Below are 16,219 nucleotides of genomic sequence, written 5' to 3' on the forward strand. Positions count from 1 at the left end.
TTTTCTGAGGTGCCAGGAGGCTGTACTACTGTCTTCATGTCATTACAGTGGAGCTAACCGTGTCATTTCAGGTGACCCAGTAACTTCATTGTGAGCTGCTTATAAATATTGATAATATTCAATATAATATTGATAAATATTCAATATAAATATATTGAAAGTATTCTCCAAGATCCAGCAAGGGTTTGTTATCTATTTATAACTCAGACCTTGTTTCTCTCCCTCAATGATGTCATGGTCAAGGAAGAATGTCACAGAACAACAGAAAATAGTGGCATGCATTCTATGGCTTAACAACAAGTTAAGGAGTAGTAAAGGGTAAATATTAAAAAAAAACCCAAAAAAACCAGCATTATTCACTGGTTTAAAGAAATCTTAACATTCAGAAGTGGAAAATTGAATATGCTGTAGACAGGCAAAAATTATTTTAGAGACTACAGTGAAACACTCTCTTTGAGCAAACAGGCTCTTTGACTGGCAAATTGAGGGTGGAAACTTATATGAGGTTGTAGTTTATCAGCAGCCCTTGCTCTGTTGTTTTCCAGGCGGTGGCATACTCCCAAAGAGCAGGCCAGGAGTGGACATGGCCAGGACTTGTGCAAGAGAAGGAACACAGACCTGAGAGTTCAGAGACAAGGAGTAGGATGGGCATAAAGAGGCAATTATTCTGTGTGGGATAAAGAGGACAAGCAATACCTGGTGACAAAGTGACATAGAAAAAAAGAGCATAACTCCAAGCTACAAAAGATTTAGGATAACTTCCCTTTTCCTTATCTTTGGTTGGAGGGTTGGAATATCAATTTAAAACTTTTAAATCTGAGTTAGATTGACCTGTGCTTCTGTGCTTGTGGTATAGTCAGTCTCCACGAAGTGAGGAATATCTGGCTTATGTTAGGGTATGTGGCTAGAAATCTTCTGTGTCAGCATCTTCGGAACCAAGGAGACCCTTCTACATGTCCTGTTGCCTGCTTTGATTATTTCCTAATTCTATCTGGATTAGACTAAAGAAATGGTTTGTGTGCAAGGTCGTGTAACACCTCAGTGTTTGGCTACAGAGGAAGAAAGGAAAAAGTTTAGTTTTAACCTCAGATTCTGTCACACAGAAATTAAAAAAGAGAAAGAGCGTAATGCAGATAGGGGGAAGCTGATGAAGGTGATGAAAATGTGATATGGAGCCCACTTCCTTTTAGGTAGAGGATTACAAAAGAGCAATTAAACAGATTGTTTAACCTGTCCTTAAATTATCAAGTGGATATTTATAATATTCCAGGAATGTCTCATAATTGTATGTATATAAAATACTGCTGAAATTAATTTAATACTTAAACTTTAAAATTTTCCTTCCCCACTCTTCACTCACTTCCCCTCCCCTTCCCCTTTGACAAAGCAGGTGCAAGTTTAAGAAAAAAGGCTAAATGAGCAGCTGAAGTGAAATGATCAATACCAAGGAATTCAATTAAATTTCCCTCACAGGGGGTTTGCTCCAAATCTCATTGAAGACAACAGAAAGATTCCCACTGACTTCAGTGGGGTTTTGATGAGACCCAGGGGACACAGCCAGAGAGGGCACTATCAGTGTTTTGCTGACTTAGAGCTCTTCCTCTGAGTCACCTTCTTTTTCTTTTTGTTTTTTTGTGGTTTTTTTCTAAGAAAACCCATTTTGTTCTGGTCTCAGACTTGCAGTTTGGGTCTGCAGAAAATCTCTGTGCCTAGGAACTCTCCTAGTGATTAAAAACTCTTCAAATATTCCCAGTACTAAAGGATGAACAGTGAAAAAAGATTTCTTAATCACCTTCCCTTTTTTCATGCATCCTGGTCTATTCTAGCTCCAAACAGAGTTCCCATGTTTATGCAAAATATTAGTGGCTTTATTTTTATTAAGGGCATGCTTTATTAATCTGAATAAATCAGTTTGTCACTTGCTTTCTGACTGCCTCTCTAGTAAAACGGGGATTGACTGTGCGGTAACACTGTTTATGTCATGCCTGAATAGTTTAAGGTGAGGCTTTGAGTAGTTTTATTGCTTTTGTTTATATAGGTAAACCCAATCTGTGCATTTGAAATGATTGATGAAGTGCAGTCCCACTTGGAGTGTTTGTCATCATTCATGTGCTGAAGTGACATTTCTTTATGTATTTTGGCATAAACATATGCAACTACTGGCAAAGCATTTGACCCTGGAGTCTGACTATTTGTCATTCTAATCTTTTTTTTTCCTACCCCAAAGTCAGGCAAGTTACTGTATATTCCATCTGAATTCATGTTGCTAATTATTCAAGAGATAGTAAAAGAGTCCTGTGGCTCGAACTGAGTAAGTTGCTGAATGTGCATTCTTCTTTTCACAAGTTAGGTACTTTGCTGAAATATAAATAAAGTTGGGATGTGTGTAAATGTCATCCATATCAAGCTGCAGTATCTTTTCAGTAAAATCTGAAGCTCGTGCTTTGTCAATAGAATAAGGCAAAACACTTTGCAAGGGATTTAGCAAATCAAATGTGAGCAGAGATTAAGTAAAATACGTTAAATATATCTTGGGATATAATTTTCCAATAACACAGTTACAATGAAAAGCAAGTAACCAATAATTCACATTATGTGAACAGAGATAAATGGATGGTACCTTAACCTCCAGGCTCAGGGTTCAGACTGTGTGCTGTCTTGTTGGAAAAGAGCTGATTATTTATTGGGGAAAATGTCAGAAAAAAAATTAAACTGTAAAGTAATTTTCCCTGGAAAGAAATCGCACATCATTTATAAAATATATCAACTTTTTTTGAAGAGTCATAAAAATGTGATACATCCTCAAAACTTACCTGTCTAGTTCTGAATATAGCATTTGTACCTACAATAACTGAGTTAGATTTAGATATTTGGACACAGAAAGCAAATTATAGTATGATTGATAAAGAACCTATCCTAATCCTTATATCAAGGAATATGTGTCCTGAAATGACATGTTTAAATTTATTTCATTTTAAACTTGGATAACACTTTCTAAATTTGCACTAACATGATATGAGATTGCCTGTTTTTGGAAAGCCGTATTAGTATGAATTTTGCTGGGTTTGCTCCAGATTTCCCCATATTTATATGCAAAGGAGCATCATACAAACTCTTCAGAAATACAGTGTACTGATGAAAGTTTAATTCTTGGTTTCAAACATTCATAGAGAAGGACAAAAGACAGAAGGAATCTAGGCAGGATGCCTAGCTGCACATGAGCTGAGACAAGAGGAGTGGTTGAGTCTGTATCTGGAGGATGGTCATCTCTAGAGCAGTTGAGGAGCTCTCCATTTTTCACTGACAGGACTGGTGAAGGGTCAGTCCATTTGCCTGTGGAAAATAATTTCTATTTCTTTGGCTTCTTCCTCATTCTTCAGCTGTAGTACTTCTATGTAGAAAGAAACTAAAATGGTATTGGGATTTAGTCCTGAAATGAGTTCCATGCTCATATGGCAGGGGCGGGAAGCCAAACCCGCCAATGTAAAGTATATTACTTTGCTATTTAACTTTCAATTCATATGAGGACACAAATTCAGATTCTACTAATAAACAGAATAGCAAAAAAATGTCTCTTAAAACTGTAAAATATTGTCTGTTATTGGTGCCAATAGCTGCATAGAAAATCTCTGCTTAAAACTACACTACTTAAAGTATCTTTTATCTCATATTTTTCAAAAGTTTCTGAAAGACACAAAAGCTATGTATTTAGAGATACATCCATTCTCCATGCTCTGAGATGAATAACCATAGCCATTTGCATTTTTTTTCCCTTCTCCTCTTTGCTTTTTTCTATATAAAGATAGCTTTATATAGTTTCCTTTCCTATTAGACTCGTCAAGGACTTTGGTCTCCTCATAGTTGTTCTATTAAAATTTTACTATATTTCACTAACAGTGTTAAATAGAATCTATTTTGGGTATTTTTTGAGTATCAAAAAAAAACCAGACAAAGGTTGCCATCATGTTCACAGAAATACTTCTATTCTCCTTCCCCTCAAAATAACCCCAGTATAAAAAGGGAGAAAAGATGAGAAATGGTTTGGATTTTTTCATGGGGAATACTTGCCCTTTCAATGATGATACATTTCTTTGTACTTTTTGTTATAGGAAATGACATATAGTTGAAAAAATCTCAGAGAAATGCTTTTCATTATCAAATCATTCTATGCAGTAAATGTATCGTGGCACTGCTAAAACCCGTGGTACAAACTAAACTGTTTCTATAAAGGAAGATTGGCAAACAATATCCTGCAGGTGCATTGTGTCTTACCTCTGGCTTTCTTTTTCTTTTTCTTTCTTTTTTTTTTTTTTTTTTTTCTGAAACAGAGCTCACGTAAATGATGCATCAAAATATTTGTGGGCTGAGAAGAAAATAGGGGGTTACTTGTCAGGCTTGTCTCTATTTCTGTCTGGCTTTTTTTCAAGTCTGACTCCTGGAATGTTGCTGGTTTGGAATATGTGATAATATGTTGCATTAGATATGCAACAAGTCATGTGTAAAGCAAATATAGTACCACTTTAAGTGAATGTCTCTCTTGATAAAAGAATATATTCCAATTACATTAATCCATTAATGGTTCATTTCCTCAGATAATTGGCTACTTACGTGTATCTTTATTTGCATCCACTAAATACATAGCCCAGAGTTACCAGTATCTATGTTAAGGCTAATGATTTCATCCTAGGTTAGCATTTACAAGCTAAGACCAGGTAGAGCAACATAACTTCAATGAATAGTCTCATACACATAAAAAAAATAAAATAATTAGTTCATTGATTGATTTTCTGCCTTCCTGTTACAGATTATAGATAATTCTACTTTTCAATTCTTCTTTAAGAACAGTATATAAAGAAATGGTAATGTCTCATTTGGGTACTGCATTAAAAGCACAGCCCTAAATTATAATTTGTCATTAATAGTTTCTGTTGAAGAATAAATATTTAATCTAATAATAATCACTGGTTCTGTCATTCCAGTATGGAACTTTGTTCCTGAAACTAGGGGAAATTCAAATTTTTAAATGAAATATTAGAAAAAAAGATTTATTCAGTTTTGAGACAAAAAGCTCTCACACTCCCTATTTCAACAATAAATCATCTGGTTTATTGGAAATAAACTACAGGTCTTACCTTTCAGAAATTATGGTAAAGTCTCCAAGTGTTGATTTATTTATAATCTTCAAAATTTCATTAATATACAATTATCAGTTGTTAATTACAATACCTAGTCGCGCTAATAATTGTTGATTGATTATCTTATTTGACAGAAACTTAATTATTCAAAAATGTCTGAATAAATAGATGGGGAAAAATGTTTCCCTTATTTTTAAATGCAAGAATCTCAACATTTCCTCCCCTTTTCTCTTCCACTTTTTTCTCCATTTCACTTACACCTTTATTTTTCATCCTTTTGTCAGTGTTCTCAACTGCCTCAAATGTTGATCAGACCCCCTGAGATTTTGACAGTGTCCTTCTCCTGAAGCTCCAGATGTGCCTAAGCCCAGAATACCAGAGATGCTACGCTCTGTCTTCTAGAAGTGCAACAAAAAAGACCAGGGTGTGTTCTTCCTTCTCACCTAGAATGCGGAATTGAACCTTCCCTGTTAAAACTTAAAAATTAAATTCTTCATTTAAAAAAATGCACATTTTTGCAGAATATATTTTAGTATTTAGGGTTTTCCCATTTGCACGTTTACAAAAAGCAAATGACTCAAGCTCCAGAGTATTTTTACTCCCTGTGAACTTCAGGGAAAAAGTTAAAGCAAGCCACATGACTCATTTTGTGTAGGCCATCAAGTCAGGCAATCATAGTCAACCCTGCTGGCTTTAGAAATCTGAGGAGCACCAAGTGCTCCAGTGCAGAGCAGCTTCTTGTAGGAGTTCAGCCTCAGTGGCTGCTTCTCTTTTCAGGCACCAGTTTATTCTGAAGAAGGAAAGGTCTATCAAGTCATACTTTCTGCAGTGAAATTGAGTAAAGAGATGCAACATTTGATCTCAGAATTTCTGCCTGCTCAGAAAAATGGAACTTCTGATGACAATTGAATCTCTCTTCCTGAATATAGAATGCTTTTCTTGCAGAGTTACATGAACCTAATAACCATATCAATCAGGGTTCTTGAAAGCAACGCAATACATTCTACTGAAGTGTCTGAGGAGATGTTGAGGTTAAGGATATGTTTGAATTTCTGGATGAATGACAAGGTTGTTTTTGTTTCGAAGTTAACTAGGAACATGAAGAAGCTGTGAAATACTAGGCAAAGTATACTCAGAGAAGGAACTGAAGTTTGCAAAGAGAAGGAAAAATCACTTACATGGAAGACCTTATGTGTCAAGTGCGCCTGAATTCACACGTACGTAGGCAAGTCTATGTAGATTTATAACAAGGGTGGTATGAGTGCAGCAATTGCATTGGTATATTTGGAATCAAAAATACAGCAGTAGCAGGAACACTGTGAAGTTGTAGCATGTTCATGAGCTAGGGGCATAGTTCTGATGTGCCATTACCTCAAATCCAGCAAGAAAATTGCACCCTGGGAAAAAAAAGAGCCTGAAAGATGGAAACAAATAGGAAAAGAGGTAGAGTGCAAATTAAGGTACAGCCCTTGGCTTTATAAGGGCTTACAATGACTTGTGGATAGTAAAAAAAAATTTCATTCAAAATTAACTAAATATAGCCTTTGGCCTCAAGTTCTTCTAACTAACCCTGTAACTGCATGTGACATTTATATTTCATGTTCCCCTCATTGTGAATATGGAGCATCCATTGCTCTGGATTTTTAGTTCCTTCGGTGAATTTGCTCTTCCCTTTCGAATTTCCTGCTCAGGAGGGATAACTCTCCCTGCATATTTTATTAAATTACTACAAAATACAGTCTCACCTCAGGGTAAGTCCTCACAAGAATGTTGAACATTTTGAGACAAAACAATGGGAGCACATAGATTTCATTCTCAAACTTTCCAAGCAAGAATTAAAGTTATTAGAGTGCTCAAGTTGTTTGCAGCTCATACTTCCTCTGTTCCCATTTGCAGGGACTCTCAAAAGTATTTCCCTAAGAAGAGGTGTTGCTTCAATATAAAACTATGAGGATCGCTTTGCTTTCACCAGTCTTGCAGACTGGAAGGAACTAAAAGTTGCTGACCTTTAGTAAAGTGCCTTCGCTTCTGTGTTTTTGCTTAAATAACAGCTACTGATACACTGACAGGGAGCATTTATCATTCAACCTTCACAAAAGTGTGGAAATTCGCCACGGATGGCTCTTCCTGAAATGACAGGTGAGAAATTGTGCAGAGATGTTTTTCAGGATTTGTTAGCCCAAGAATGAATAAAAACGATTGATGATATGTCCAAATTTGAGAACACAAGATCCCAAAAGCTGCTTTGCTTTAACTGCCACAAGCAAAAAGTAGTGAAAGACAGTAGCTTGTTGGAAGAATGATACCTGGAGAAGGTTGAGACACCGGAGTTCAAGCTTCCGGTAGTAACACAGAGCAGAGAAACTGCAACAGAAACTGCTGAGTCCCCTCTTCTGCCAGACAGGCCTGGAAGATCACATCTTTAGTCTTCCACACAAATATATACCTGTACTATTTGATGTCATTTTTCTGGAGTAAGCAACTGTGTTTTTCTTCTTTGAAAACCAGGAAAAGATTGTGCAAAGGTAGACAGACGTGGGCAGAGGAAAGTGCTTTCAAACACTGCAGTATAAGCAAGGACTGAGACAGTCCTGGGCGTTCGAAGACCTGGTTTAACACTGGGAAACAAGAAACCAGATCCAAGTCTCTGTTTCAGATCAATCACATGAGAAAGCAATCATCTTTCCCCAGTCATGAGGTGTATTCCTCTGGGTTTTCATCAAAAGCTCTAGGCATGAGCTTATCTTAATATAGAAAGAGAAACTTTCAGATGTGTTAAAAATATTTGTGGAATGGTAAGTCTTCCCACTGGAGCTTCAAATTAGGTGCCTTCATGCATTTTCCATACTAAACCAAGTGCAAAGCAAATAATCTGTTTTGTTTAGATAAAGGTCTGCATAAGTATTTGATATTATGAAAGATAAGAATAAACTTTGTATCTGTTCACAGGTTGCATTCCTTACCATCCTCTCCCAAAACCTAATCTGAAAACAGCTGATACCATCACACGGAGGCCAGTGGCTACGTCTGACAGTAAGCCCAGGCAGGAGATGATGAGGTCCTCACATTCGTTATATGCGTTTCACATCTTCTGCTCCATCCAAGATCTAACCTGGGCCCCTGAAATGAACATCCCAACCACACATACCATTTAACATTGTTCAGAGAAGCAGGAACTGGAGTTTATCCCAGTGACTTGTGCGCTGAGAGAGAGTTCTTCAAAAATAAAACAGTTCACTCATCAGGAATGATTCTGTGAAGCAAGGCAACCTTCAGTTCGCAGAGATATTCAGATTTATTTCAAAACTAGATTTCTGCTCAAATCAAAACATTAATGCAGACACAACTTGCATGACTGTATAGAGAAGCTGAATATTTGAGAATGAGTGTGAGTCTTGAATTAAACATTAGCACTGAACACAACTCATAACTTCCTGAATTTGAAAGTGTACATATGGAATTGGAATGTATTTTTAAAACTTTAAAGAAGCAACAAAATGCTTCAGGATGCCACACAAATTGTGTGTTGCAGATTAATAAAACACTGATAAAGTGCCAAAAAAAAGTAATGACAATTACTTTTAGTAAAAGTCTTGTGTTAGCTAACTTATTTTGAGTGAAAGCTTACAGTATTGATGAGGGTCTTTTCCATTCTCTGACAGGTGTTAAAAGGGTAGTAATTTTGCATACCATCTTTATCTAAGGTTGAGTAAGGCCTTTGTGTCTTTTGAGATCAAGTTCATTTTGAAAAAGCACCCAAAAGTTCAAATGTGCATTTGAAACTCCAGAAACCCTCTAAATCCAAACCATGCACTTCTCTTTTTTCCCAATCCAAACAAGTCCATGACTTTTACTTCTCCTTTGGCAGTCCAAATTGAAAGCACCTCTCAGGATATCTTCAAAGAGATTGTCTAGGCTGATAACCTTATCCTCAAGAAATGGTCAGAATGCCTTTCCATCCTGATTCTTTCTGGTAAGTTTGACACCTCTTTCTGCAGACCTTTCTTCCTCTCCTTTAACACATATTTCCCTCTTGGCATTTTCTTCTTAGCATACCCATAATTACTCCTCTGGGTCTCACTATCTTTCCTTTCAGTCTTTTAAGAGACCTGGTACACAATATGGTGTGCTAAAATGACCTTATACAAGACTGTGGAAAGACTTTTCTAAACCTTTCAAACCAGAAAAATTAACCTGATATAAAACAACTAAAATGTTGTTCAATGTGTTTAGAAATCAAAGGCAAATAGTTTGATTGTTTCCACACACAGAACAGAACCCCATTAAAATCCTTGAATCCTTTCAAGACCCTGCTGGAAACCTGACTGTTGTGAGCACTAAGGCAGTACTGACTAATTTTTCAAACAAAAGAGTCAGATGTATCAGCATTTGTTCAATATACTATTATTGTAGTGTATTTTGCTTGTGTTTAAACCAGAGACTGAAGAACTGATGCTTTTTTCCTCTGTATCTTTCTTCAAAAGCCTAGTAAGTTTTATATTGGTAGGTTTTTCTCTATCAACCACCCTCTGTGTTACTATTTCTTTATCAGATGCTGAGAAGTGGTGAAAACTCTGTACAGCCTGTACTAGACATACAAAATTTACACACTTGAATTCTACAAAATGAAAATCAAAATCTGAATTCTGATACTTTATTTCATATTTTCATTAAATAAATCAGATGTCCTCTTCAGTTTAGGTCCATATGTCTAATCTGGGGGAATAAGCAAAAAACCTGTAATATTTATTTCCCCAAACTTACTGTAGGCTGAACTTGCTCCTTGTATCCAAAGCAGATGTGGATTTTCTAAGGAGTAGTGTTAAACTGCTGAAAGCTTCCACTGGAGTTTCATAAAGAAAGGAGCAGGAAAAAAGTAATATCTTGATGTGATTTTGTCTGGTCTCTAGAAATCTCATTAACTTCCCTGTACAGCCTTTAGCTTGATGTGATTTGATTTTCAGATGCTGTTCTTCATATGTCTACCTTAATTCAGCAATATGAAGATTATTTCATTTAAGGCAAAATTTGAAAGATGTGGCCTTCTAGAACAGCACTACGACATCTGAGTGGTTAAAAAAAAATTGTTTAAATTCTGCTCTGCCAGCATGCTCACATACACACATGCCCATGCTCCCTCTCACACCCTTTAGGAGATGTGAATATAGTTTGTATCTGAGGGAATGAAATCAGTTTTGGGCAGAGTATGGCACTCCTATAGTTTATTTTGGTGATAAAACAGCAAATACATTGGTGCAGCCAGTCCTGAGACTTTCTGCAATGTTTTGCACTCCCGGGTTGCATGGCCTGAAATCGAAACCCACCTATTACTGGATTGCTTCAAAGAAATTTGAGATAAGCAGAAAGCTGTTACTAAAGATGTTCATTTTGTTCTGCCCTTTGTAAATTTCTTGTGATGTTATTCTTGTTCAAATACCCTCTCTGGGCTATAGATAATGGAGAAATAAAAAGAACTTTCCTTGGCTTTTTTGATTGGTCTTCCTGGTTTTCATTCATGGACATCTTTATGATTCTCCTGTATTCATTTTTCAAGGTTGTCTCTGCAATTATGACACATTATCAAGGCAATTCAAAATAATATATAGACTTTTTAGCATTTCTTCTCTACTGATGGTTTCCTTGTCCTTTCTCTTTCTCTTTTTTTTTTTCTTTTTTTTCTTTTTTCCCCTGATGATGAAACACAGTTAAAAGCTGGCTGTTCTTCTTCAGTTTTGTTCATATTCTCTGACTTAACATCTCTGTATGATTCTTGATTTAATGAAGTATAGGATGCAAGGCTGTTTATGAATATTTCTTTTTACAGTACACAAAAAGGAACAAATATCAAACCAGCAAAAATGCAGTCTAAGCTACAGAAGGCTGGGTTTCTTTTTTTTTCCCTATTCTTATGAAAGAGAAGAAACCAGCTCAGCTGGGTATCAGTCATCACAAGATTCTGGTTTGATTTCTGCAGGTGGCAGAGGTAAAAAAACTTAGCTATGCAGAGCCTGGGGATTGAAAGAAAGAAATTGGTCAGATGTTCTTTCACTTCATCAAATTCTAATGGGCAATGAGTAAAATTTATCAGATTTATTTTGTCTCTCATTCTTTCTCTCATTCTTGCAACCTAGAGTATTATCAGATAATAGGAAAACACTGACCAAAATATACAAACTGAAAAGGATCCTGTTGAACACCTCTATGCTTGCTAGAGATGCTTTTGACCTGCAAATCCTGCCCTGCTTTTTTTTTAACAAGAACTATAATAAGTTCACCATTTCTAAAGATGCCTTCATTGCTCATATATGAAACTAATGAAACCAGAGCTTAATTTTAAGAGACCATTAAATCTCTTTGCTAGAAGAACAGGAATCTTAACTTTGAAATAACACCAAGAGAGGCAGAATAGGACCTTAAGGTAAATACACTTATTCATATGATGCACAATCTTATTCTTATTCACATGATGCAGTTCTGGAATTCTGACAAATATGTACAATATTTTCTGAAAATAATAAAACAGGAGTCATGGTAAAGCAAAACCAATATAATTGTAAACTATCTTCCTCAGAAGCTGAATAGTAAGAGTAGCACTTGTAGTCTGGAAAACTAAGGGGAATAAAACTGATTTTCTAATTATTATCTTTGCAAACATCTTAATCAAATTTTAAAAATTCACATTTGTTTCTGCAAAAAATAAACTGAATTAAAGCAAATGAAGAATATATGAACAGTGTTATTTCTGCAATAAACAGCACATGTTAGAGGATCAAGTGATATGCCTTCTGTCTTAGTTTTTCTGATAGCATTGCAATTTTGATATTTAGTTTCAATTTACATGTCACAAATAATCTGATTTTTTTTTCAATTAAGCATGATTAACCATTACCTAATGTTCAGTTTGATTTCTCAAATGCCTCATCCCTTAAATGAAAACAATAAAACAGAAGGCTTAGAGAAACAGGAGGCAAGTGATTGTGAATCTTTTCAGAACTATCTCTATTAAAAATAAATCCTTCTGATACTCATTCCTCACATAAAAAGAGGATATGGACAAATGTTGAAAAATCTGCAGTAAATGATAAGGGCCATAATTGAACAGAACAACTGTTTTTCTGCTATTATCACCTGTTTTTTGCCTGTTGCATAACTTCCCATAAAATATTGAAATAACATATGCTAGGACAGACCTCCTTAATGCTGGGTTGTTTTTTTTATTCCTTTCAGGACATTCTGAGATACTATCCATCTTTATTAGCATGTTATATTACTAATTTATGCATGGAACTCCAATTAGCATAACTGGAGCATAGCTGCATAGTAAGTACAGAACAGGAAAATAAAATATTACAATACAGCACCAACTTTTTAAATTATGTGAATGTTGACAGATATGAGATAAAATGTTAAGCTGCAGAGAAAACTTCTGCTGATTATGGTGTAAATTTACTTATTTATTTAGTAATGCAGTCTTTTCGCTTTTAATCCTTTGCTCATTGGATGCCCTGCTGGGAAATTCCTTCACTCTTCCAGATTGCTCAAAGCCCCATCCAACCTTGCCTTGAACATTTCCAAAGATGGAGCATCCAGAACTTTCTGGACAACCTGAAAAAGGGTCTCAACCACCCTGATTGTAAACAGATGTTTCCTTTATGAGTAATCAAAACCTGCCCTCTTTTCAGTTTAAAACCATTACACCTTGTCCTCTCACCACAGGCCTTGATAAAAAGGAAAAGGAGAACAGAAAAAGCTAACTCCTGCCTTTTAGCAAGAGTGCAGCACCATCATTTATTCTGCCTGGCATCAGGAAACAGGGACCTCAGTATTCTCCTCACTGTGTGGTTTTCTTTAGGATCTGCACTCTTTTCATAGCAACTCTGCATCCTGCACTCAGCCACTCTTTGGTACTGTTTTAGAGGTGTGAAAATCCTGGAGGGAACCAAAACTAAAGAGAGTTGACCTTTATGACCTTCATCATAGAGATTATACGTTGTACCTGTTCTTAGTGGTAATAGACGGTACCGTGCATTCCCTTCTTTCTGCATACTGTGCAAGATTAAGGTCATGCAGAGGTAAACCATAATAAATTAAGGGATCTGTAATGGAAAACAGTTTTCTAAGTGAGAGTTTAAAAAGGCAGGAAATCCTGAACAGTGGCTCTCGCTCTACATACGTTTCTCTTTTTCTCTGGTCAAGAAATTTGCATTCAATTCATCAAACCAAGGGCAAAAATTCCTAGATGCTTGCTCTTTTTGAGAAAGAAAAGATATTAAATACTTGGAGAGAATTGGGATAGTCCCACAGCAAATGGGAATGCTTTGAAAGTAGATCCCACAGTTCAGATTTCTGTTTCACATGGCTGCTGGGTAAATTTGTAGTTAAAAAGTTCCTTAATAGTGTGTATATCATCCTTTATTTGTTCCCTCTTCACTCCAGCATCATGACTGGAATATACATCTGCTAAGCAGGTGCTGTAGCAGCTCTGTTTTGCTAAACATCATCTACCTGACCTAGTGTACATGTATTTAAGCAATTTGCATGGAAGTATGTAAATAGAGGAATAAATTTGGCTCTCATACCCTTAACCTAGCAGATTACAGATACAGAAACACACTGTCAGAAGAAGAAAGCTGGATAGCCATGCTGTAAGGCACTAGGAAATTTAAAAAATTTAAAAAAATTTAAAAAATTTTAAAAAAAAAACTAGGAAATAAGGCAAAGTTGTAGCAGTGGAAGCAGGGGTTGTCATCTGCTCAAATTTTGTTCAGTAGAAATGTAACAGAGCTCTCATGGACAGATTATATAAAATATTTTATATATAAATAAATATGAGGAGCAAAAAACTCCTATAATTCAGAAATAAGCATATCAAGAATGGCAACAGTGGTAGCAAACAAGAGGTGAGTCAGAAGATCTGCTCGTGACATCATTATGATCTTTTCATCATGCCCAAAACCCAGAAGGTAAAGAAGCAATGAACATTAATGCAACCACTTTTTTTGGTTAGGTCTCAGACAGCAAATTTGGGCTGGCTCTGCCTCAAGATGTAGCCCAATCAGAAATAACACCAATGTCTGACATTTTATGTATTTATGAGGGTATTTTTAGGTCTACACAATGACAGTAGGCATTGCAGGTGCTACTTGAAATCCACTTTCAGCTTGGTTACTAGGATATTTCAAAGCATCCTTAAGTCTGCGTTATGCTGATATTGATTCTTAGTCCTTAGGTTTATTTAGGAAAGGAGGATGTGAGGAAGCGAATCTTTAAGATCTTTCTAAGGCAATTAGGGTTGGCTGTTTCTCTGTGTAGAAGCTGCTGTATCACAGATTATTGATCACCTGGAACTAGATAAAGTAGACTGATGACTAAATAATATATATGGAGATAGTATACATGAAAATATGAAGCCAAGGTAGGTGGAGTAGGTAGAAATCAAAAGCAGTCATTGAGCTACAGAAACTGGAAGCTTCATTCAGCTGCAGATCTTCATTTTCATCACTCTAACACCCTTCAGTAGTTTGCAGAATGTTTTACAGCTGCATTTTAAGTGCAGTGCCAGGTACTCACACCTTCTTTTGATTTGTATGACTGAAATGTGCACAACTATGAAAATGCATGTTAAAGGTCAGGCCATAATTCCTTTCCTCAGTCTTTTTATTTGTATCATCAAAGAATAGCATTTCCTTACATAATTCACAACTATTTTAAAAACCTTAGAAAAATGCTGAAAAACCACCAAGGGGATGAAAATCACCACAAATTTAACCCTGCAACAAATGCAAGTGTGAGATGTATATAATTTGTAAAAAAAAAATATAAATATATAAATATTCCTGAAGTTAACATGCGTATACAACTACACACAAAAGTACAGGTTCTTTCTTTAATAACAGGCTTGTTCTTCCCCCAAATTCTTCGCTCTCTGGTGATTCACCCATGCAAAACTGCCCCCAGCTGTGTTCTAAAAATCAGTGGCTATAATAACCAAGAATTAAATTAGTACAGGAAAAAGTCTATCTTGTAATTTTATAGGAAAGGTATTGTAATGAAACCTGAATATTCTGCTACTTCTAAGATGTTTGTTGATGCAATGGTGCTGAAACATTTTAAAAAAGAAAAATGAACACTTATTCTGATTTAACAGTATAATTTTATTGACTACCAAAGAGCTATTTCTGATTTATACCACAGAGATCAAAATCAGATGCAGCTCCTCTATAATATTCTTCCTAACATCTCCTGTATAGGTGGAAATCTAAGTAAGATTATGGGGTTTTATGCACGCATATTTGGCAGCCTTTTCATATTTATTGGTGTAGCAAATAACATTTGAATTTGGTGCCTTTTTACTAAAGAGTCAAATAAGTTATTTGCTGTATGTATAAGTATTTGATAGCAGATCAGACAAAGATAAAGCGTGAGGTATGAGTTTGCAGATGCAATAAAATGTCTAAAAGGCCAATTCATCCCTCATGTAACATCACTGAAGTCAATGAATTTGATCTTTATGTTGAAAATCCAATTTCACACTTAAATAGATTATTTATATCAGAGTTGTTTGTTTTTCTGTTTAGTACTAGCTCTTGTAAGGATACCCTGTAGGATGAAACCAGTGATATTCACTTGTAACTTTTACACATACAACACACTGTCTGGTTTTTTTCCAAAATATATCCCCGCAACTCGTGTCAAGGAAATTCCAATGTACTTGCACTGCACATATAATTAGTGAACATTAGTCCAATTAGTGAAGATTAGGGATTTAGATGAGATATGACACTTGAGCTAGAGAGAATTCAGAGAAATCAAAAAGCTCAACTGATATCAGGAACTGTGAGGAAATATAGTTCTTAAAATCGAAGAATCACAGGATCACCAAAACAGTGGGACAAAACTGGACTAAGTTGAAGGCTAGAGGACAAAGTATTTGAGCAAAGAACAGTGGCTGTTCCATAAAAAAGATGTAAGATAAGAAAGTTTTGAGTATATGCAAATCAGCAAGATTTATAAAACAAGGATGTGCAAGTAGAAGGAGCGCATTTCAGTCATACAACAACAATCCTGGGGGTACAAAAATGAGC

This window comes from Poecile atricapillus, chromosome 3 (genome assembly GCF_030490865.1).
Source record: "Poecile atricapillus isolate bPoeAtr1 chromosome 3, bPoeAtr1.hap1, whole genome shotgun sequence".
NCBI lineage: Eukaryota > Metazoa > Chordata > Aves > Passeriformes > Paridae > Poecile > Poecile atricapillus.